The sequence below is a fragment of the Centruroides sculpturatus genome, unplaced genomic scaffold (assembly GCF_000671375.1).
Source record: "Centruroides sculpturatus isolate CEXI.00-Female unplaced genomic scaffold, Cexi_2.0 scaffold3476, whole genome shotgun sequence".
NCBI lineage: Eukaryota > Metazoa > Arthropoda > Arachnida > Scorpiones > Buthidae > Centruroides > Centruroides sculpturatus.
In genome coordinates, this window is record NW_019387564.1 from 1,479 (window position 1) to 10,128 (window position 8,650).

Sequence of the window (8,650 nt, forward strand, 5' to 3'; positions counted from 1 at the left end):
GTTTTGAATGTAGAACAACCCCAAATTACAAGGAATGTTTCTTAGTAAAAAAAAAAAAAAGAAGAACCGAATATAATTTGACCTTTATTTTTACATCTGTAGAATTGTCTACAATTTTCTTCTTGAGTACTTTTTTTAATGCATTCAACTGAATTGATTGTCTTTTAATCGAAAGACCCTTGGCACCATTATTTCTGAATTCTGCAACATGTCTATGAAAGTCTTTTGATCTCCGAAAGCCTTACATGTGAAAGCCATGCAGTTAAATTTGTCACTCACCTTCTGATCTTTTAGAACTCAAAACAGTTTTTATTGTTGAAAATAATTATTATAAATTTGAATTAATTGCACTCAGTACATGTTCTAACAATAGATCATTCCTCTTTCGATGTATGTCTAGGGCAAATGTATTTCACGCACTTTGTTCAAGATTTCATATATTTTCTGTCTTCACATCTTGGACATAGAAAGCATATCCCTTTTTTAGGAAATTTTTAATAGCATTCCTTGTTGCGCTTCCTTTTGGTTCCTTTTGAACTTTCTCTTGAAATTGCTCGCACTTGATTGCATTCAAAGCCAAATATGTTTAGTTCTGATACTGAACTGCTATCTAAACCTTGGGAACGTTCAGTTGTGTATTTCATGTTGATCTGGCATAATAATTTGCCTAGACACTTCCGAAAAAACTTTTTGACCTGATTCATGTTTTAGATATTTCTTGGCCCAAGTTTCATTTGCCTCACAATAAAGCACATATGAATTATAAGTGATTACATCGATCAAATTAAAAAAAACAGCCATTGGCCGTCTTTTTGTTTCACACTGACAGCTTCAGTAGAGCATTGATTATCCGACCTCCGATTAACTGTCACATCAGTTAACCGACCGTTCTAGTCGGCAAATTTCAAATGTCCGCTAGTGATGTGGCGCTACAATATTTGGGTATGTCTTGGCTACTTTAATATTATTTTTGTTAAATTTTTGTATGTTTTACCTGGCAACACTGGCTCAACCATGAAAGGGAGGCCAGTATTTAAACGAGACTTAATTTTCTAATTATGAGTGGTTGTTTGTTTTGTGAACAACAAAATAATTTAAAAATAATTTTTAACGATACAATAGTGATGATTATTATTTTTTTTTTTTTAATTTTGTTATGCTTAACATGGATGAAAATTCAATGCGAAGTAGGTTAAGAGCCATATACTAATATACTAATTACATGGGATATACTAATATACTATACTAATAATGTATTTTTTTTCATTCTTTTCGGTTATCCGACCAACCCAAGTCCCTGATTGAGTCGGATAATCGATGCTCTACTGTATATCTTGTAATATATTTGTCAAGTATATCAACGCCTGCTTTGGTTGAATTACAATAATGACCAATCTTTGGCTTCTCATTTAATAAATACACTATAAAGTGTATTTATTAAATGAGAAGTTTTCAAAGGAATCAATTTGCAGACTACTTACATTAAGTCACAGAAAATTGCAAATCGTCCTTGTCTGTTTCTTATCTAAATATCATCTTAGATGATGATAAATTATATGTCAAAATAGTTTGTCTATCCAGTAACCTAACATGAGAGAGAATGCAGTGTGTGAATATGTTCTTTTTCTGTCTAAACAGCATGGAATTGTATTTTGGAAAATGATTAGGTTAATCCACGTAATATGCAGTGCGTTCTCAAGGCCATACTTTGAGAATTTCTGCTTTAAACTGTATTTGGTAATCTCTCATTTTATGTTAATAAATTATTAATTTGTGAACTAGATTTAGTTTAAAAACTAATATATTTTGACATTAAAGTATGTGATGATGCTACATATATTTTTGTTAATATGAATATTTTAATATTAAAGGTTGCATTAAAAATAAGTCACTATTTAAATATAAATTAAATTTTTCAGATGTGACATTGGACGATTTTGCCAACAGCAAAATATCGACGACTAGAGTCAGAAAACCGACCACAAACTTTTTGGCTAGAGAAGGTATCGTATCGACTTTGAAGACTTCTTAAAAATTTATTTTAATTTATATATATATCTGATTTTAATGTTTATCACTGTTGCATGTTCCTTCATATTAAAATAAGATGCATTAGTTACAGCAAAGAATGTAACTGTAATTGGTTGATATATGGGGTGTCTAAAGTTTACAGACACATTTCACTGTTATTGTAGGACTATAACATCAAATGGAATTCAAGATACGGATTGCGCAACTGCAGATTTGTGAATGCCGAAGACAAAATTTAAGATAAAGTATTTGTAAAGTTTGTTGGATGGGGAAATGCAAATGTTATAGGCCACCTTGAATATAACTTTTATATATAAACAACTCGTAATCTGATTTTAATTGAATAAAGCCAAACATTCTTAGTAGCCTAATAATTTTGGTAAAGATCATTTGGCTTTATAACTTCCATACCATCAACTATAATTCTTCTTGGCTTTGGACTTAGTTTTTAACAAAATCAAAATATTTATCTTTTACAAATGTCTGATTGGTAGAGACATTTCTTTTGAACATGCAAATTGTTTAACGCAACTTCCAATGGTTTAACCAAAACAAGTCTACTGGACGACGAGTTGACAAAACATCAAATATTTCATACATTTTCAAGATACGTATGTATATTGTTTGTTGGTAAATACTTTAAAAGTTCTTAGAGAGAATGGGCAGTCAAATCTTTTGTATCAACGTGTTTTAAGATTATTAATTCTAAATAAGAGATTGCAGATTTCCAAAGATTTTTGATATGTTTTGATGATACAATTGTTGACTAATTTGACTAATAAGTGTTGTTCTATGTCTTTGTTTTATAAGCATGATAAAGTGCATTCAGTCAGACACTGGGCAGCTTTTTATCCTTTATTTATTCTTTTTTAGTTGATATGTGTTTCTGTCCCACAATGCCCATCAGTCAACTATTTTTTAAAAATGTGCATGGTTATTACATAGCATTAAATTGTTAAGATAACACATATAATTACAAAGAACATACCTTCTGTTCTGTATTACACATTAGCCAATTTTGAGTGACATGAATTGAAATGGTAAATTCAATATAACATGGGAAGCAAATTGAACCTATAAAAACCTTTAATGGGATTCTAACTTATAATTAAATCAATGTTTGGCTTAATACATGGTTCTTTTGCCATTTAATATCAAAAGATGGTTTGTTCTTTGTTTGTTAATCTGGATGTCCACTAATTAATCTCTTATCATATGTTTATTTCAGTGAAGAATTTAAAATCGGTTGATAAATTGTGGTACGAAAAGGATCTGGAAGAATTTGACGATGATTTTGATGCAAACAATGATAAAGTAGAATCGGTTGATGTTTCATGTGATAAAAGTAAGTATTTCTTTCAATACATGTATTGATGAATACTAAATGTACATGTAAAGAGAAATTATTTTAAATGTTTACCATTTTGTTTTGAATGTAGAACAACCCCAAATTACAAGGAATGTTTCTTAGTAAAAAAAAAAAAAGAAGAACCGAATATAATTTGACCTTTATTTTTACATCTGTAGAATTGTCTACAATTTTCTTCTTGAGTACTTTTTTTAATGCATTCAACTGAATTGATTGTCTTTTAATCGAAAGACCCTTGGCACCATTATTTCTGAATTCTGCAACATGTCTATGAAAGTCTTTTGATCTCCGAAAGCCTTACATGTGAAAGCCATGCAGTTAAATTTGTCACTCACCTTCTGATACCATGTGTTTCCTTCCATTATTCTGAATTTTTTTTCTCCCTCTTACAATTATTGTCATTCTGAACATATTGGAACTGCGTGTTTGAAATTTGAGTCAAAATATTTGCTAATTCTCTTGTTTATCTTGCCTAAAAACATAGTAAAAGAAATATCGCATTGGCAACATGCGAGTGGAATAGAACAAACCTGTATTATCAATATGTTGCAATAATGTTACATGTAAGGGTCCTACTATATGCAGATTAGAAAGAACCTGCTAGTATTTACTATGATCTTTTATTTTGAAAAGTAAAATTTCATTAAAAATTGTTATACTGTATTTGGAACAATATAATAATTTCTATCTTTTAGATGTGTGCTACAATACAGCTTTTTCCCTGTTAGAACTTGATGGAAGTTATTTATTCAAACTTTTAACAATCTGCAAATTAGTACATTTAATATTTTGTTAAACAAAGAATTGTTTATTTTATCAAAAACATATCTTAGTTTACTACTTTTCAATAATAATGATGGGTAAAGAAGGATTTAATATGCTACATATTCACATGGTATGATGTTAACCTATCTCCATGAGGCATTTTTGTTACTGGATTTAACATAGCAATATTCTAATGCAATTTAGAATAATAATCAGACCATTATAGTTTATCGTGAACAGTAGGAATTTTGGACATCGTTTTCTATTTCTCACTTATGCTAGCCGATATCCATTGTAAGTTTGTATAAACGGTACAATAAACATAAAGATTTCGTTACAATAGAAGCGTATGAGCCCATCACATTGGTCGAAACCCTGATCATGTTTCAGATGGACATAAGAAATGAAAATGCATACACACACACAATTTACTCATTAAACAATATAAGCTAGATTGGTGAATTCCCTTCGTTAGTTGAGATGTGATTTGTCTTCGTCAATTGCCGAACATGATGGTCTCATCCATTGTCTGTGTTGCATTATGGTAGCTGCTGTTTAAGATGGGCATGCCAGATCAGAATGCACCTTAATTGTGACCAGGCCTATAATTTTTATTAATTATTCCAATCAATTAAAGATTTAATAAAACAATATATTTATTTAAACTGATCAAGATTATAAATAACATTGAAAATTATGCTTGATTTTAAGTTACATACTGTGAGAAAATACAAATTAGTTTCCTTAAAACAGTAAGTAATTCATGAAGAAAACAATCACAAAAAAACTGTAAATCTTTAATGTTTTTAATTTGAATTCTATAAAATTCTGCAGATTTAATTACCCAATGCGCATTCGAAGAAAACTGAAAAAGTGCCATTAAAAGTTTGGAGGATGAGCAATGGAGTAGTAATTTTGACATGTGAAACTTCTTAGACTGAGGCAACAATAACTGCAACTGACAACACTGTTGATGTGCAAGAACATAAGACAACAGACCAATAAAATGGACATCCACTGGCTCATGCAGGTACAGTAAACAGACAATTACATGAGTTGTGCACAGATGTATGAGTAGAGTTGTAAGGTTCCAAAAACAGCCACAGTTCTGTTGAAGATACTCTATAGTTAGAACTGCGGTGAATGCCATGGAAAATCTTCCACAGAACTCTGGCTATTTTTGGAATCTTGGAAACTGTACTCATGCACCTCTGTGCAACTCATGTAATTGTCTCTTTACTGTACCTGCATGAGCCAGTGGATGTTTATTTTATTGGTCTGTTGTCTTATGTTCTTGCACATCAACAGTGTTGTCATTTGCAGTTATTTACCTCAGATTTGGAAGTTTTATGGGTCAAAATTACTACTCCATTCCTCATCCTCCAAACTTTCAATGGCACTTTCTGGTTTTTCATGGAACCTTCCTTGTAAAAGTATTCTATATCTACCTTTTTGCATTAATTAAAATTGTCCTAATATCAGCCTTTCTTCCATTTTGGTATCATATTTTTTTTACTTACTCTGCCATATTTTCTCTGTTATATATAACAATCAGTCAAAAAGACACCACAAGATTTTTACACTTTTGGACTCTGGATCATGAAACATTGAGAAATGAGAAAAAATTTGGGGGTTTTTCAGTATGTATGGATGTTGGCATGTGTATGGGACACAATTCTGTTTATCCTCTTCGATACTTAATTCCCATGCTTTTTGTTGAAAATTTCTGAAGTATCTCAGGGAGGTTTGCATATTAGGGAGATTGATGCTATTAAATTTTGACAATTAAAAGTCAAGGTGGGGAGGAGATAGAAGGGGTTGTGTGTCATATCTCCAGTAGGGTTGAAGTTAATGACAATTTTACTTCTTATTAGCATTTACTATAGTATAGTGCCACCAAAGCACTATTATAATCTGATATACCAAATATCAGACTATAACGGATGGTGCCACCAAAACTTTAAATTTTGTTGGGAAAGTTAAGCCACTCGTTGCTGTATTTTATTATTGAGAAATTAGAATTTTAATTTATTGCACTGGCTTAAACTACTGTAGAGCTTTAGAAGTCCAGTTGGTTTCTGATAAAGACAATATTATAATTAGAATTTAAGTTTGAATATTAAACAAGTTAGAAAAATTCTTAGTGGCAAGTTCATGTCCTTTGGGTTGATTTTTTGGGATTTATATAAAGATAGTGAAATATTTGCCTATCTTTAGATTCAATTTAGGTAATAATTAAATTAATGTTAATCATTTCAATCTTATTTATAAATAATGTAATGTTTCTAATGCCCATTCCCTGCATAGGAAACATTCAGATTTGCCATACCTTTTACCACTGAGTGCTATTCCTGCCACTAACCCTACCTGTTTATACAGACTGGAATCTTCCAGATCTGCCAGAGGATCTAGAAATCGTGACATCTCCGACCAAAATAATATCTGAGCCTCATGCCGCTTAACTTCGGAGATCGGACGAGAATTGGTGTATTTGGTGAGGACTAATCGTAATTAAATTAGTCTTAATGGAGCCCAAAAATAATCCAGTAACTTAATCTGTCATCTTTCTCAGAATATGGTGATTAAGGATACTACTTAATAATAATGTGTCAGATGTGGAAAAATAATCTCTTTGCATTGTATCCATCACTATTTTTTTATAATTAATTCATTAATTAATTACTTTAAGATATTTTTGGATGATTATTCTTTTATTTATAGAATAAATGCTTAAATTTAAAAACAAATACACTAAAGTTGACAGTAGTACAAAAAAAACCTCTCCGATGCTTCTGTTTGATACGATTCCAAATACAGTAAATTGTCTGAATATTTGATAGTTGGGAAAGACAAGAATATTTGCTACTTGACAACAGTAACATCTGAATAATTATGTAGTATTTGGCCATAAATCCTATTTAACCTATTATTTGTGAATCAAGTATATTCGCCACATTCCTTAGACTCGTGTTCCAAAAATATTTAAATAAATGTCACATTATCAATCAATAATAAATCTACACATATAAAGATTATTATTTTGATATTACATCCTTGTGTCAAATTGCAAATAAATATTTTAATTTAATTTGAAGAATGTTTCAACATTTTTACTTTTCCGACTGTTATACAGAGGGAAAGTATGGCGATCTGACAAAATATGACCCCCCCAGATTTTTACATTTTTGGACTTAGGAAACGTTGAAATGTTGAGAAATGCAAAACAAATTTGGGGAGTAATTTCCTTATATGGGGGGGTGTGTGTATGTGGAATGATTTTGTTTACTCTGTTTGAATCTTAATAACTCCTGTGCTTTTTGTCAAAAATTTCTGAAATTTTGCAGGGAGGTTTGTTTATTAGAGGGATTGAAGCTATTAAATTTTGGTGATTAAAGGTCAAGGGGGTTGGGAGATAATGTGGGTCGTGTGTATTTCCGGTAGGGTCGGACTTGTTGACAATTTTACTTATTATTAGCATTTACAGTTTTTTATAAAACTAGCCCTTACCCTCAAAATTAAGCTTTTCACGAAGCTATTAAATTTTGGTGATTAAAGGTCAAGGGGGTTGGGAGATAATGCGGGTCGTGTGTATTTCCGGTAGGGTCGGACTTGTTGACAATTTTACTTATTATTAGCATTTACAATTTTTTATAAAACTAGCCCTTACCCTCAAAATTAAGCTTTTCACCATTTTATAATAGTTAGAAATAAAAACATAAAAAAATTTTTAGTAAAATATGATAACAGATGACGCCACCAAATGTTGCTGGATTTTTTTAAAAGCATTCATTACACATTTTTAACTTTACTCAATAAGAAAGTTTTATTCTCAATTTTATTCCAGTTTCAACAATTTAGTTTAAGTAATGGAAAAAAATATATTTTCAGAAAAAGGTACAAAGAAGAAAGATAATACAACTACAGATTCTACAGCTGGTGTGGATTATCCTTTAGATCTTTGGTATCTTTTGGCGGAGTACATTTTGCCTGAAGACGTTCAGACGTTCGCGTGCATCTGCAAGAGTTCTTTTTACGTCATTCAAACGTTCAAATTTTGGATTACCATTTATAAAAGGTTTGCAAATTTTTGATGTATTTAGTTTTGTCGTCGCGTGATGTCTAGCAATTGATGTCAAAGTAGTGACGATAAAATCTGTAGTAAAAACTAAGAATTAAATGAAAAAAAATTTGCAGAACATTAAACATTAATTCATTCTTCTAATTGTTTTCCTTAAACTATCTTTAACATTATAAATAAGATACTCTGAAACAATATTTAAATAGTTCTGTGAGAGAATCAATTACTAGATTTCCTGAAACTTACAACTTGTATGTTATGGAAAGATAACTGTCATTTATAATAAGCCAACAACTACCAGATTATATCGGGCTATTATATTGTCATCATTTTAAATTAATTACTAAATAATTTGTTACTAGAGGGAGGCATTAGGTGTCATTTCTTATTAGATTTAATAATTTAAA

At 30.6% G+C, this 8,650-nt stretch overlaps 1 long non-coding RNA gene across 1 annotated transcript; it reads left to right on the forward strand.

Moving 5' to 3' along the window:
* The first annotated feature begins 1,877 nt into the window (after positions 1-1,877).
* LOC111616491 lies at positions 1,878-8,075 on the forward strand. The gene is made up of 3 exons (XR_002755261.1): positions 1,878-2,003; positions 3,260-3,376; positions 8,054-8,075. It is a non-coding gene; the product is annotated as an uncharacterized LOC111616491 (long non-coding RNA).
* Positions 8,076-8,650: the final 575 nt, after the last annotated feature.